This window comes from Passer montanus, unplaced genomic scaffold (assembly GCF_014805655.1).
Source record: "Passer montanus isolate IOZ18808 unplaced genomic scaffold, ASM1480565v1 scaffold149, whole genome shotgun sequence".
Classification (NCBI taxonomy): Eukaryota; Metazoa; Chordata; class Aves; order Passeriformes; family Passeridae; genus Passer; species Passer montanus.
In genome coordinates this window covers 748,056-762,539 of record NW_024361940.1, presented here as the reverse complement: position 1 = coordinate 762,539, position 14,484 = coordinate 748,056, and the positions used below count along the sequence as shown (strand labels likewise).

The window sequence follows — 14,484 nt, the reverse complement described above, 5'->3', positions numbered from 1 at the left end:
GGGATGTTAACCTGTGCTGGGAGTGCAGTTTACCAACAATTATAGCAGTTTACAGGCTGCAATAGGAGAATGAAAGCCAGCAAGAATTTTGTGTCCTGGCACTTTTGTGTGTAAGCAATCCATGAATGTTTACCATTTTCAAGCTTAGTTGCAGGCAATAGTAAATTAGGGTGCTCCCAAAACCTGGGAATTTATTAGCATCTGACTCTAAGGCTTCAGAATATTGAACACTTGCTTTATTAAAACTATATTATGTTACATTATACTATATTATAATTATACTATAAAGAATACTAAAGAATATTTACTACTAACTACTGAAAACCTTGTGACTGTCTGCTGACAGTCAGGACACAGCTTTTTGTGATTGGCTAAGGAAACGAACAATCTTCAGCAGAATCTAATTACCAAATTCTTTCGGGTAAATAATCTCCTAACACATTCTACATGTGCAAAACACGGGAGCAGCTCACAAGATAAGAATTGTTTTGATCATTCTTATCTCTGCTTCTCTTACGGCTTCTCTCTGTTCAGAGGGCATGTGAATACCACAGCAGGCTATTAAAAGAACAGGATTGCACATTTAAGTGAGAAGGAAAGCACATGGCCCCACTGTTTCTGGTGTGGTTTACAGCCTGCATGGGGGAAAAAAAAAAAGCACGCAACAGCTTTCTGGCCTGGCAGCTTTCTGTGAGAGCAGTCGCTGGACATTTTCAATTTTGGAGCTGGAATCTGACAGGAGTAAATAATGCTGTGTACATTGAGGTGGGAAGGAGCGCGCATACCCCAGAGCTGGTGGGGCGGTTCATAGGCTGCAGTGGATGGAGTGAAGGTCAGCACTGCGTTCTGCCCGGCTGTTTTCTGCGGGAGCAGCGCGTGATGCGCTCGGTGCTGGAGCTGCCCTTGGCTCCGTCAGGGAGCATCGCGGTACACGGAGCGGGTTCCGCGGGTGCCTCGCCCCATCTAGTGGTTACATCGAGCGGACGTAAAAGCCAAAACAGCTTTCGGTCCTGCCACGTTTCCTGGGGCTGTGCTGCAACTCCTCAACAGCAAAACACCAGGACACCAAGAACGCCTGCCAAAGCCAGGATTTCCATACCCACTCTAGGACAGCACAGGTAGTTGTACGAGACCTTAGAGTGTCTTCCAGTACCTGAAGACTTTCAAGAAGGCTGGAGAGAGACTTTTCAGGAGGGCAAATTGTGATGGCACAAGGGGAAATGGTCTTAAGCTGAGGGACGGTAGGTTTGGACTACATTACATTCCTCACCCATCCTAAGCCTTCCCCCTGAAGCTTTTTGGAAAATTCTGCCAAAATTTGGGATAAGTTCAGAGGTGAACAAAATTATTTTGTCTGGTGCTTAAAATTATTGATAATACCAATTTCCACATTTCAGTCCCTGCAGTACATAATCATAGAATCAGAATTACACAATGGCTTGGGTTGGAAGGAGCACGAAAGATGATCTAGTTCCAAGCCCCTTGCCTTTGGTAGGCATGACACCAGGTTGCTCAAAGCCCCATCCAACCTGGCCTTAAACACTTCCAGGGATGAAACAGATACAGATTCTCTGAGAGACACATGCCAGTGTCACCATCCTCATAGGAAAGAATTCCTTCCTAATACCTAATCTAAACCTTTCCTTTGCCAGTCTGAAGCTGAGGCCCCTTGTCCTATCACTTCATGTCCTTGTCAAAAACCCCACTCCAGCTGTCTTAAAGTCTCATTAGCTATTCAAAGGGGCTCTAGGGTCTCCCTGGAGCCTTCTGAACAATGTCAACTCTCTCAGCCTATCTCTATAGCAGAGGTGCTGCAGCGCTCTGATCATCTTCATGTCCTCCTCTGAACTCGCTCCAACAGGTTCACATCCTTCTCATGATGGGCACACCAGAACTGAACAGTCCAGTTTTATGTGATTCTTAGAGTATCACATCCTCTTGTGCAGTTAAATCCTTCCCAGGATCTATGATGAGTGTTTTAGAGCAACTTCTCTTTTCAAATCTCCTTTGAAAAAGGCTTTGTCCTTTGCAAAGCCAGTTTTTAAAATATATGAGATTGATCCTGTCACAGACTGGTGTGTGCTCCCTGATGGTGCCAAGAATTGTTTTGTTGTTTCCTCTTTCTGAGTGCACCTCTGTGTTTCTAACAAATGGACTATTGTAATTCACACAACTCAGGTTTATTCAGCACACTCTTAGACCTGAGTGCTGTCAGTCTTGTTTATTGTTTTATGTCCTTTCAGGCCTTTTGTAAGAAGGCACAAAGAGCCTCTCTTTCAGCACGTACACCTCTGGTATCAACAAAGTGCTGAGCAACACTGTTGTTCTTCCTCTCCGTGATGTCTTGTTAAATAAATTCATATCTTTTGTTTCTGAAGAATTGGTTTTGCCTCCATAGATGAAGACCCAGACAAGCTGGCACATTTCTATAATATGTTCAACACTGAAATATGTTAGTTTGCATGGCATTTCTCAAAAAATCATTTGTAAAGAAAAGGTTTTTTATATAGTCTTTTACATTTTTTCCTGCTAGTCAAATGTTCACTCTGTTTGAGTAAATGCTTCAGAGAAATTTCAGTAATCACTTCAGCTGTGCAAATCTTTTGAGTGTTGCTCTTTCTTGAAAGAGGCAGTGCTGAGATAAAGAATTATTTTTCAAAGGATCTACAGGTTCTTCCCCAAAGTCTACTGCAAGATTTGTGCAGATCCTTGAACTAAAATAGAAACACACTCCTCATCCCCTGTACAAGTCCTCCCGTCACTTGCAGTGGTGACCTTTGGAAAGTGGGTTTGAAGAAGGATGGTTCAGGGGGTTTGGCAGCACATCTCTGCTGACCTTTACTGAGATGCTGCTTGCTGTTGAGCTGTCATCACTGTGCATGTTCCTGCTCTAGGTGTACACCACCTGCCCTGGGAGATACTTGTGCTTAAATCTCTCCTCCACTGCTCGTGTCAAAATGGAGTTGTGCACATTAAGGACATGCACAAGCCAAGTACTAGAGCTCAGCTTACAAGCTGTGACTTCCTAACCATCCACCTGAAGATATATAACTGTTTGCCTAAGGGCTTTCATTTAGTTTTTGACCGCCTGTGCTAGTGATAATATTAATGCACTTTGTGTGCATGAGTGTCTGATGTCAATTAGCCCACTCTAATAAATGAAGTGTAGAACATATGTAAATGTTTGCAGGAAGAAAGTTTAGATCCTGTTTATATATTTCTTATCTCTGAAGGAAAATAAACTATTGTCTTATAAATCAGTTGCTATGAAAAGCTCATCATATTATTTTGCTATTGTGCAATAATATTGCTGCTGATGTGGCAAGAGGACACAGTCTGAGGGCTGGAGCAGTCAGTCCTAGGTAGAATTCATTCTACGACATTTAAAACTGGGTCAAAAATATCCAGACTGAGGAAAAAGTGTCCAAAGTTCAGACATTGAAAAAAACTTTGGTGAGATTCAAATTAGAACTTATTGATGGCAGAATTTACCACTGCATTTGATTTTGAGCTTGTCTGAAAAATATATGTCAGGTTGCCAGCATGTAGTGTAAAGATAATATGCTATCAGATGTAGAAATGAGCTGGAATAAAGGTTATATTTCTTCTTGAACTATGCTGAAGTGCTCATTCTAGTAATGCCTGGGATTTTTAACCCAAGAGTCACCATGCAACTGAAACTGTGGTCACCCATTTTCTGATGAGACTGATCTATTTCATCCCTGTTCCTTTTCAAGAGGTCTATTTGGCATAATGTTTTGAAGGACAGAGAGAGAAGTAGTTTACTGTATTAATCCCTGATCTGGCATTTTGGTGAATGGGTCAGGGTTATAATTCCTTTTGTATACACACAGGAAGAAATCTTTGGCTTCTCCAAAGACTAAATCTATGAATTGCTTTGACTTTTATGTGTTGCACTCATTTATCCATTCAATTCCATTGTAACAATATGCTAGGCAGGGATCTCCAATACATTTTAAAATTCAAATAAAATTGCTTTCATCCCACTAGTTTATTAAATATTGTCTGTCAAAGGCAGACCACAACTATTTTCATTGTTAGAAATTTTCATTTTGACAGTGGGCATACATGGAATTTCTCTCCTGGTGCAGCTTGAAGAAGCCAACTGATTTATACTCACATAAGTTGCTGGAGAGTGTGTAATCTTCCGTTCTACATTATCATCCTCTCCTCAAACCTTCCACCTACTCAGTGCTAATCATCTTCTTGCTTAAACATCTGGTCTCTAGACAACCAGAAATTGCACTGAAATATAAACTGTGAGGTTGCTCTCCAACCTCTCACATTATCACTCAATAACAGATATCAGAGAGACTTTACTCTGTATAAATATTGTATGCATTGCAATGCCTTTGGAAATCTTTGTCCTGTGCTAGAAAGTAGGAGGTACCCAGCTGCAAGATCAAAACTGTAAATATTTGAGACTAAATTGCACAAGATGTGCTTTCTATTTGAACTGTAATGGTGGGATTTGCTAGATTAAACACAAACATTTTCGATGGTGATGTTTGTGACTGAGCTCACTTTTTTGCTGTTTGAGAGAAAGAGGCACTTTTAGAGACGGATTTTAGAGGACTCTGATGGAGTAATTGATCTTTATTCCATACAATGTTATAGAGATACAGACTGGGAAGGTCTGGGAGAGGTTACCTGAGCCCCCATTCAGGCTCTTAGGGTGAATCAGGCACTCCTGGAAGTTCCTTTGGAAAAGTTTGTCTGAGCTGTTACTAATGAAAGGTGCTGTGTTGACTTTGGTAGAAAAGATATGCACAGATGGCTTAATCCCTCAATAACTGATGATGTTTTCTTTGTATCTGACACTTCATTTCAGCTTCTGAAAAGTTATGTACCTGCTTTTAGTTGTTCTACTATTGGCCACGGAGAGAGAAAAGAATCTCTGGAGAACATCCTTTCTGCCCCAAAGTAGGTAAAATAACTTCTTAGTGATGTGACTCCCCTGGAGCTACCTCTTTCTCTCTGTTGGTTATAGGCCAACACCGCAAATTACCTGCCCAGTTTCAAGCATGATGGAGTGAGATGGGGTTGATCTGACCATTATCTCAGAGCCCATATCTGAAAAAAAATTTTCATAAGATCACCCTGAAGGTGATCAGATTCCAGACTTAATTAAATAAAAATTTATTTTAAAAAAGTTTTTAAAAATTAAAAAAAGAAAGTATCCTTTACCAAAATAAAGACTTAAAACATGTTTTATGAACAATGTGAACTCATTATAGCTTAGGTGGAAGAGATTATCTATATGTAAGGAAAAATACCTGCCAGTGGTAAACTAAGATCAGATCTTCTTAAACGGTTTATTTGATTCAAAAGTGTCATAAAAATTCTTGCAAGGTGAGAGCAAATGGGAACAGCTAAATGACCAGAAGATCATCAGTCTTCTCTCCCACCTGCTATTATTATTTCTCCATCAGAGCCTGATGGATAAAGTGCATCTTAAGAGTTCAGCACTCCACTCTGATGGCACCAGGAAGAGTTTTTCTGTCATTTGCAGTGTACATCAGGATATTATCTTGACTGTCAGGATTGCAAATGCTGCTGCTGTCATATCACAGCTTTAATGGGCACTTAAAGGGACTACTTGGGTAAGCTGAATTCTGTAATTGAAAGGCCCTTCTGAGTTCTAGTTATGTCACTAACTACACAAAGTGCATAAGAAAGTAAACATTGTGGAAAGGAATAAGAGGACAACCATTGTGTAAATAAGGGAAATGCTTATGTGCCTAAAACAGGATTTCAGATGACTGATTGTTCAGCATTACATTATTATGCAATTTCTATGTATCATTAACAGTCTCCCTTTGTAATCTGCATATTTTTATAATATAAGATTCCTTTGATGATAGTCCATTTTATGAAGCTTGGTAATTTTTCTAATTACCAGAGTCAGTGCATCATTATTTTTGCTGTTATTACACTCATTAATGATCTGTGAAGAATTTTTTTCCTTTTGGATATTTTTTCCAGCACAACATAGCACATTGTTGTAATGGGAAGTATTTTGAAAACCAAACTAATTTTCCCAATAACTGTTTCCTGATAATTTCCCATTTTCTGTTGAAGCCCAGACACAAGTCTGTAATCTCTTGGTGTGAGAATGCTGTCTACATGTTCTGGAAACGCTGGTACTGAACACATTCTCCAATAGCAGTGGTGCAGTGATTTATTCTGGACCCTTTTAAGACTGACTCTTGGTGCTTTTCGTGTGCTCAACCAGTTGTACTTGAGCTTAGGTGAATCTCAGGTCTTCCTGAAATCTCAAGCAATGCTTTAGAAGTAAATGAGATCTTTCAAGTGTAAAATGGCACATCTTGAGACTGGAATACCAAAACTAGAATGCAATAAACCTGAATTCATTCAGGAAAATAACTGCTAGGAGTCAAAACTGAGAACAGACATTCCCAAGCACAGACAATAAGAGAAAAGAGAAGAGCTTAAAAGGAACAATGAGTATGGGTTTTATATTTTTTATAAGAAAACAAATCCAAATACAATGTTTTGGATATCTTCTTTATGAAAGAAGCATAAACCAAGTTTGGAAGCACGGATCCACTCTCAATTCAGTCTTTGAAATATGCATCAAAGCTGTCGGCACCATGGAGGCATCAGCCAGCTCTGCTCTTATGTTTCTTGAAGGCATCTACTTTGTATCTCATTGGGACAAATGCAAAATTGTTTTCTGCTATAAATTTTGAATGACTTTTTTTCTCCTGAAAATGAAAGACAAGTGACATCTTACTAGTTAGCCAATAATTCCTGGGTCTGGCTAAGGTTGTGCTACTCTAAAGGGTGACTGCTTCTGTCTAGATAGAGCTGGTGGAGCTGCGGTCTATAAAGATTAATCCTCTCACACATGCTGCTGGTTCAATTACCAAACTAGAAACTATGCAGATAAGTTATATCAACTTGAAATGAAAATTTTAAAGTAATTTTCTGCTGAGGTGTTCAAATAAAACAGTTAGGTTGAACTCTACAATTTGATCTATTTAGATCAGAAATCAGCAGAAACTCAAGGTGAGGATTATGCGCTATTCATGAAATGGAAGATTAGGAGCAGCTCAATATCAATTGTGGGGAAAAGGAATATCCCTGGAATAAAGAACAGTGGTTCAAATGTCCCATTCCAAAGTTTTGGATGTGTCCTCAGTGCTCTGTGCCACTCACTGTGCTGAGTTGGACAGAGGACACAGGTAGCAGCACAATCTCTTAACATCGGTTAACCATGATTAAGAGGTTTGTGGGTTAAGTGACTCTGGAGTGCAAGTACAGCTCCAAGGTTTAAATATTATTTGGGGCAAAGAAACCTGTTTTTCCTTCACAGGCTTCCTTCAGAGAGCTCTTCTTCAGGATCATCCTTCTTCTCCTCCTGGTGTGCACAGCAGTCTGGATTCATGCTTGGAGATGAGAGATGGGCATCAGGATGCTGTGTCTGCCTTCCTGTGCCCTTCTTTGGCATGAGATCCCTGTACCAGGCTGCTCCATGGCAGCACCTCCATCAGTAGCACCTGGAAAGCTGTCACATGAGTCATCATCAGTCACCACTGATACCAGTAGCTTCCTGCTCGCTCCCTGTGGTTATTTATGCAGATTTTCATGTTGAAATTTGGCAGGACATACAGCCATTGGTGAAGCCATGATTTCAAGGCAACCTGATGCATTCTTTTAGAAAAAAATAAATAAGATCTCTTCAGTCTTGTTAGAGCCATGTGGCTATGCTTCTCAAGTGGGGCTTCTCAAGTCCACAAGATGTGTGATCAAAGCTCCATTCTGCTTCCTCTTCACCCAGCTGAGTGGGAGAATGCACAATGACCTTTCCCTTGATATTGCTGAATGACACGTGTGAAGCCACACAGGGGGTTCTGGGATCATGTTGGCACATTGGGTTGAGTCAGTAGGACTGAGGCTGTTATTTCTCCTCATCTCCATGGTAACCTCTCACAAACTGATATTTTATCCACATGCAAATGCTTAACAAAGAGCATATGCAATTCAGTGATATAGGAGGTTATGTTAAAAAACCTCCTGTACAATAACTCCACTGTAAGCTACGCTCCACAGCTGGAGTTCAGGCTGATAAGATTTTGAAATCTTTTGAAACTGTAATTTTATATCTCAGATGAAATGGGCTAAAGATATCTGTTTCCCCTGGTTCTCATAACAGCTTGTCAATGTCATACTGGAGGAAAAGGATGTCATCCAAAGGGACCTGGTCAGACCGATGAGGTGGGCTTTGTGAGCCCTTTGAAGGCCAGTGCAAGCCCTCAGCAAGGCCAAGTGCAAGGTCCTGGACTCGGGTAAGGACAATTCCATAGCACAAACAGAGCTAGGTGGAGAATAGATTGAGAGTAGCCCTGAGCAGAAGGATTTGGTGGCACTGATGAACAAGAAGCATGCCATGAGCCAGCAATGTGCACTCACCACTCAGAAAGCCAAGCACACCCTGGTCTGCATCCAAAGCAGCGTGGCCAGCAAGGCAAGGCGGGGATTCTGCCCCTCTACTCCCACCTGGAGAGTTGCATCCAGCTCTTGGGTTCCCAACACAAGGATGTGGACACGCTGAAGCAAGTCCAGAGGAGGACAGGAACATACTCAGAGGGCTGCAGCACCTCTGCTAGAAAAACAGGCTCAGAAAGCTGGAGTTTTTCAGCCTCATGGAGAGGAGGCTCTGGGAAGACCTTAGAGCTCCTTCCAGTGTCTAAAGGGGCTGCAAGAGAGCTGGAGAGGGACTTTAGACAAAGGTGTGGAGTGACAGGACAAGGAGCAATGCTTCATATTGAAAGAGGGAATATTTAGGTTAGAAATTAGGAAGAAATTTTTTCTTGTGAGGGTGGTGAGGTACTGGCACAAGTTGCCCAGAGAAGCTGTATCTGGTCCATCCCTGGAAATGTTTAAGGACAGGTTGGATGGGGCTTTGAACAACCTGGTTTCATGGAAGGTGTTGAAACTAGATTGTCTTTAAGGTCTCTTTCAACCCAAAACATTCTATGATACATTTTTTTGTGCCTTATCAACATGAATGCCTTTAGAGATCTTAGGCAAGTACAGTGTGTGTACAGGCACTGTTCTTCCCCTTTCTGCATCAATAGTGTTCTATTGTCTGGTTGGAATCTGGAAGCTCCTTTAGCTTCCTCAATGGGTTCTCAAATTTCCTGTCTGACCTGGCATTGGTGCCCTGGCTGGACTCTTGCCACCCTCTGCCAACCAAAACCCCACACAGCCCTCTTTTGGTCATGCCATCAGTTAACCTTTTCATTAAAAACATCCTCTCCAAGAAGCAGAATGTTTCAAACTCAGGATGTCAGGTGACTGGTAATATATATATAGTTATATATATTGGTTAGTCTTTAGGGTATTTGTTTCTCTGATGTTAATTATAGATTACTGTTTATTTCTACTGGCCTGGCTAAAGCTTCCAGTTTTCAGAAACTGAAGGTCTGAAAACAGTACAAGCAATACAAACAATACAGGGAAATGAGAAATTGACTGTGACTCACAGCTTCTACTTTTAGTTTCCACCTACACTGCTACATTCAATTAACTCCTCCAAGGCTCAGTACTCTACAAGAGCCAGTAGTGCCATAGGAGTGTGATGGTTTGGGCAACCTTAAAAGAAAGGGACTTAAATATTCAGACATTGATAATTAATTTAAATACTGTAAATAGATGAAAAAAGTTGATTAGTTATTGACTTCTACTCTTACCTAGTGATGACAGCTACTTGCTCTCCTCTGGACCTCTGCCCTCCCAGCAATAAAATTCATGTGAACTGTGATTCAAGCCAGAATTTATGGGAAAAAATAAGAACAGAGATCCTTCTACCTCGGCAGTGAGAGCCACCTGAACATGGAGCAAGGACACAGGAGAAGGGAAGCTATGCCAGAGGGGAGGATGCTTAGTTTGCCATGCAATCACTTCCAATAAATGGGTAGAGAAATAAATAGTGAAAACAGGAAAAAGAATAAACAAAATGCCCTGTGCCCTATGTCCACAGGCACACCAGTCTGCACTACCTAGAACTTTTCAAGTGGAGGCTGAAGTCTGAAAACTACTCCTCCTACTTTACATGATCTTTGCCTGCACTCCAGCCAATTTCTTATGCCCATTTGGGCATTTTCCAGACCACCCCAATAAGGATAATCCTCCCACAGTGAGAAAAATATAATATTTGGCTTGTTAAATTGACTATCACTTCTGAAGCTGATAATCAGGGAACTACTTACTTGTTAATCATCCCAGTCAGGGGCAGGCAACTAAAGATTCTACTTGAGTTACATTGCTGAATCAGCCAAAAAAATCCCTCCTCTGTGCTGTTCTATGACCTTTTCACCCCTCCCAGGCTATCTTCCCTCTCCAGCACACAGAGAGCCAAGGGCTGTGGTCTGTGCCAAGGGATTGCTTAAGCTTGTCCCATCTATCTCTGTGCTTTGCTGGAGTGTAACCACAATATTGCACAGAAAGCAAAATCCTCTTGAAGTCTGGGTCACTCTACTTCAGTGGGAAGGAATGGGTTGCACCTAACACAGTCCTTAGGCTGCAAAACTAGTTCCATCCTTACTTGCTTCTTCATCCCCAGGCACCAAATATAGTTTTCTCTGGAGCATTGCTATCCTGGAAGTACCACAGCTTTCTCCAGAACCCCAAAGGGAAATGCTTGTGTTGATCATGGGTGAGATATAGCAAGTCCTTATTCCTCACACCCCAGCTGCCCATCAGCCCAGCTGTCCTGGGTTTGTGATGCTAGCAGCAATCTTCAGACCATTTTGCAAACCCGTGTGGTGAGGCATGCTAGCACATTGTGCTGCCCTTTCTGGGGCAGCTTCTTTACACTGGATAAAAGCAGCACTGGACACCAGAGCAATCTGTCTGGCTAGGGAGCTATTGCTTCCAGCCCGAGGGGACCAAGGGGCTGCATGGCTAATTCCTAATTTAATGGAGTCCTGCAGGACAGCTTCATCACCTCCTGGCTCTTCAGCCTTTGACCTCACTTTGGCTTCTCAATGTAGAGATGTGGTAGGGCATGAGCTCACCCTGTCAGGGGCTGTGCCCATGAAAGCTCCTGGGTGGAAGCTGTGAGCTCAGGCACTCAATGCCATCCAAATCCCAAACAGAGCTGAGGCTGACCAGCTGAGCACCAGGGTACAGCAAGTATACAGCTGTGTGTAGCCATCCATTCAGGGTACCCCCATAGAGGCCAAAGGGAGCTGCTGGCAGGGGTTGTCCAATGCCTTTTCCCCAGAAGCATTTTTCCTGGCACAGGATTTGCCTGGAGCAAACCCTGTGCCAGGAAACCCTCCTTGAGCAGCTGTTTCTTTGATGGAGGAATGCACTCATAGCCTGGTACAATGCTGAGTTATAAAGATATGATTTATGACACATATTACTGCCTGAAAGGACAACACCGAGGAGGCGGGGTCTGGGGAGACACGATTTGTTCCCTACCACTGTATCCAGAAGGCAATGTTACATAGGTATTGCTAAACAATGGAAAGGTGCTTTCTCTCACAGCATCCCAGGGTCCAGCTCTCTTCTGGCAGCCACACATGTCCTTTCCCAATCTAAGGGAAGGACAAAGACAACCATGAGAACAGCAGAACAAAATGGGGGAGCCTCATTCCACTGAGTTTTGGACAGGTAGCAGATTGTTGGTCTGGTTGCTAAACTGGAAGACTGAAGTTTAGTTTCTACTCCAGGAGATCTAGAGAGATGGGGAATGGTTGTTACAAGGAAACTCAGTAAAGATGCATTGAGAGTAGTACAGTGTCCCTGCCTTGTGCACAATTTCATCCTTGGCCAAGGCAAAATGCATTTTGTTGCAAATATAATGTGTGAGCTACTGATGCACACTGCAGGGTGAGAACAATGTACAAGCTAATATTTACTGTACATGGATGCTCCAAATGCAGTCACCTTGTGCAGTTTCTCTGTGACGTTGGAAACACTAATTCAGGCCCTCCTTGTCTGTGAGAGGAAGTAGGTTGTGCTCCTCTCCAACCATTTTTGGTTGTGTTTGACTGGAAGCTTTCCAAACAGGTTTTGATATACAGGACAGTCCTGATTCCTGCAGTCAGTGGGACTGTAATATGGACATGTTCTCACTTGAAGCATGTAAAAAAAAATGTTCCTTTTTTCTACCTAGGTTCAAAGAGTGCATTGATTTATAAGTGAATTTTATGTAGGTTCTGATGAAAAATCTTCCTTAAAAGGAACTTCACAGGTTTATAAGTTATCATTGCTGCTTTGAAGTCCTTTACATTTGCTACAAATAACACACTCCATGACTTGATGGATGAAAAAATGCTTTCAGTTAGGCTTGGTGATCCAAACCCCTATATTATAGAAATCAACACGTTCAGAAGAACATATTACAAAAGGGAAAAAAATTCCCATGAATATTTGACCTTCTACCTTTTGAACAGGGCTGTGGTGGTGTTCTTATGCCTACATTCTGAACAGTCAAGACTAGAAACTATTTTCCCCTGGTCAGAAGTTTTTGAGAACAGCTGTATTTTTGACACAGTGCCAGCCCACAATTCATGTTTTCCTGCACCCTTTACAGCACAGACTTGATTGGTACGATAATATTTTGACACAATGAAAAGAATGTTCCAATTAGAGTAGTTTTATTTCTAGTCAATAATAATATTTCTAGAAATTTAAATGTTCTAGAAATAATAAACAAGGAAGAGGGGCCTCATTTTTTGATGAAATATGGATGCATAAATTCTACTGACCTCATTTCCGGTACACTCAAATATGATACAGTTCAAAAGTTCAGATTGGGTTTAAATTTTGTTGAGTTTATGTTCTCTTTGAGACAGATGGTCTGAAACAGATGGAAGAAATCCAGTGAAGAACAGAGGGAGAGGAAGTCAGGGTTCAGGATCGAGTATACAGAGCAGCTGGGGAAGAAATAGCAAGAAATGCATTTAAAAAATAATATTTCATACAAAACCTCACTTTTGATGAGGTTTTCCCCTTGGTGTCACCAGCTTTCACCTCGGTTGTCCTCTGAGCAGTGTTCAAAAAATTGGTGGCTACATGAAACCTGATGACCATTACCTGATGTCATCAGCTGTCCCATACACGTTGTTGGTAAAACAAAATGTGAGTGCCACTGGCAGCAGTGTCTGCACTGGTGTGACTGAAGCTGCCCCACCAAAGATTTTCCCCCAGTCAGGAACCTGGATATGTTGGTTTAAGTGTTCTGGGACAATTTTCATTCATGGAGCAAGAAGGATTTAGGTACTCAGGCTGGTATGAAAACCATCCAAGATAATTACAATTGTCTTAGAAGTCCTGAATAATTCACATTTCAACATCTGTAAGTCCCAACTGATGGGAAAGCATCCACTCCTTTCCCCATGCAAAAAGCCTCTTCCAGAAGGCAGACTGTGATGTGCTCTCCAGGTTCAGGGTTGATCCCAACATACATTTACATCTGTGCCACCAGAGAGACTGCAAAAATCCACCCAGCAATTGACTTATATTTTCTGTGTGTTTCTTCCTGCTTCCCCTGTGATTCAGATTTTTCCCTTTCTGTTTATGTGCTTTCATTCTCTCCCTTCCTCTGTGAACCAGCTCTCACAACCTTTTAGTAAAGGTCCTGTTTTTCACACCTTTCCCAGTTGCTCCTAGATCCTCTCTGAACTCTCTCACAGTGTCTGGCTGGAAAACTTTGCCAGGTTTTGTAACCAAAACCTTGAGACCGTGGTTCTTGAGGAGCAAATCTGAGAGCTCTGCAAAGCAAAACAGCACAAGGGAGATAGGAGCAGCTGCCACAGAATTGTGTCCTAATAAATTATCCCTAGTCAGATGTTAATGATACTGGAGATAGTCTTAGCCTGTCCCATTTGTCAAGTAAAACATGAAAATGTTTTAAACTGGTCACAAGGAAGGAGAGGTGTAAAGAGCTGTGAGGTCTTGGCTGGTGAACAGATTGTAACTTGACCTCATTCATTTACAACTGAGACATCTTCAAAAACTGCACTGGTTTAACCAGAAAAATAATTTTCATTACTTCTAAATGTGGATAGCATATTGTGGATTAATTTCTAACTTTTGGGATGTCTGAAACAGTGCAGTGGAAAAGCAAGAGAGGTTTGGATGTTGGTACAGAAAATTTAACTCTGTGCTAGGTATGTCTTTTAGGCTTCATTAATTGAAGAAAGCCTTTTTTATTATTACTGGAAGAGGAGAGATAAGAAGATTGCTCTTTTTATTTAGTCCAAACAGAGCAAGATCTTTCTTTGAGATAAGACTTTATTCCCATGACAACTCTTGCACAAGACCAAAATTGCAACAAGCAAGTTGTGAAAGAAGAAGCAATAAGGAAAAAAGACCTTTGGTCAATGAGATGCTGAAAGCATTGCTCCAAAGACAGCAGTAAGTGATTTGTTTAAATGTGCATCAGTTGGGTACTCTGCTAGGAAACATCTGAAAATGCTT

General features: G+C 41.6%; 1 protein-coding gene across 2 annotated transcripts in view; it reads right to left on the bottom strand.

Annotated features, from left to right (window-relative positions):
• LOC120498411 (ovostatin-like) overlaps window positions 1-9,855 on the bottom strand; it is a 47,934-nt gene extending 38,079 nt beyond the window's left edge. The window contains exon 1 of one of the 2 annotated variants that reach the window (XM_039701086.1): window positions 9,741-9,855. The gene's annotated coding sequence lies outside the window, so the exon portion shown is untranslated. Of the gene's footprint in view, window positions 1-4,141; window positions 4,226-9,740 lie in introns of those variants that run through there. The other variant, XM_039701087.1, reaches the window with a different exon arrangement.
• Window positions 9,856-14,484: the final 4,629 nt, after the last annotated feature.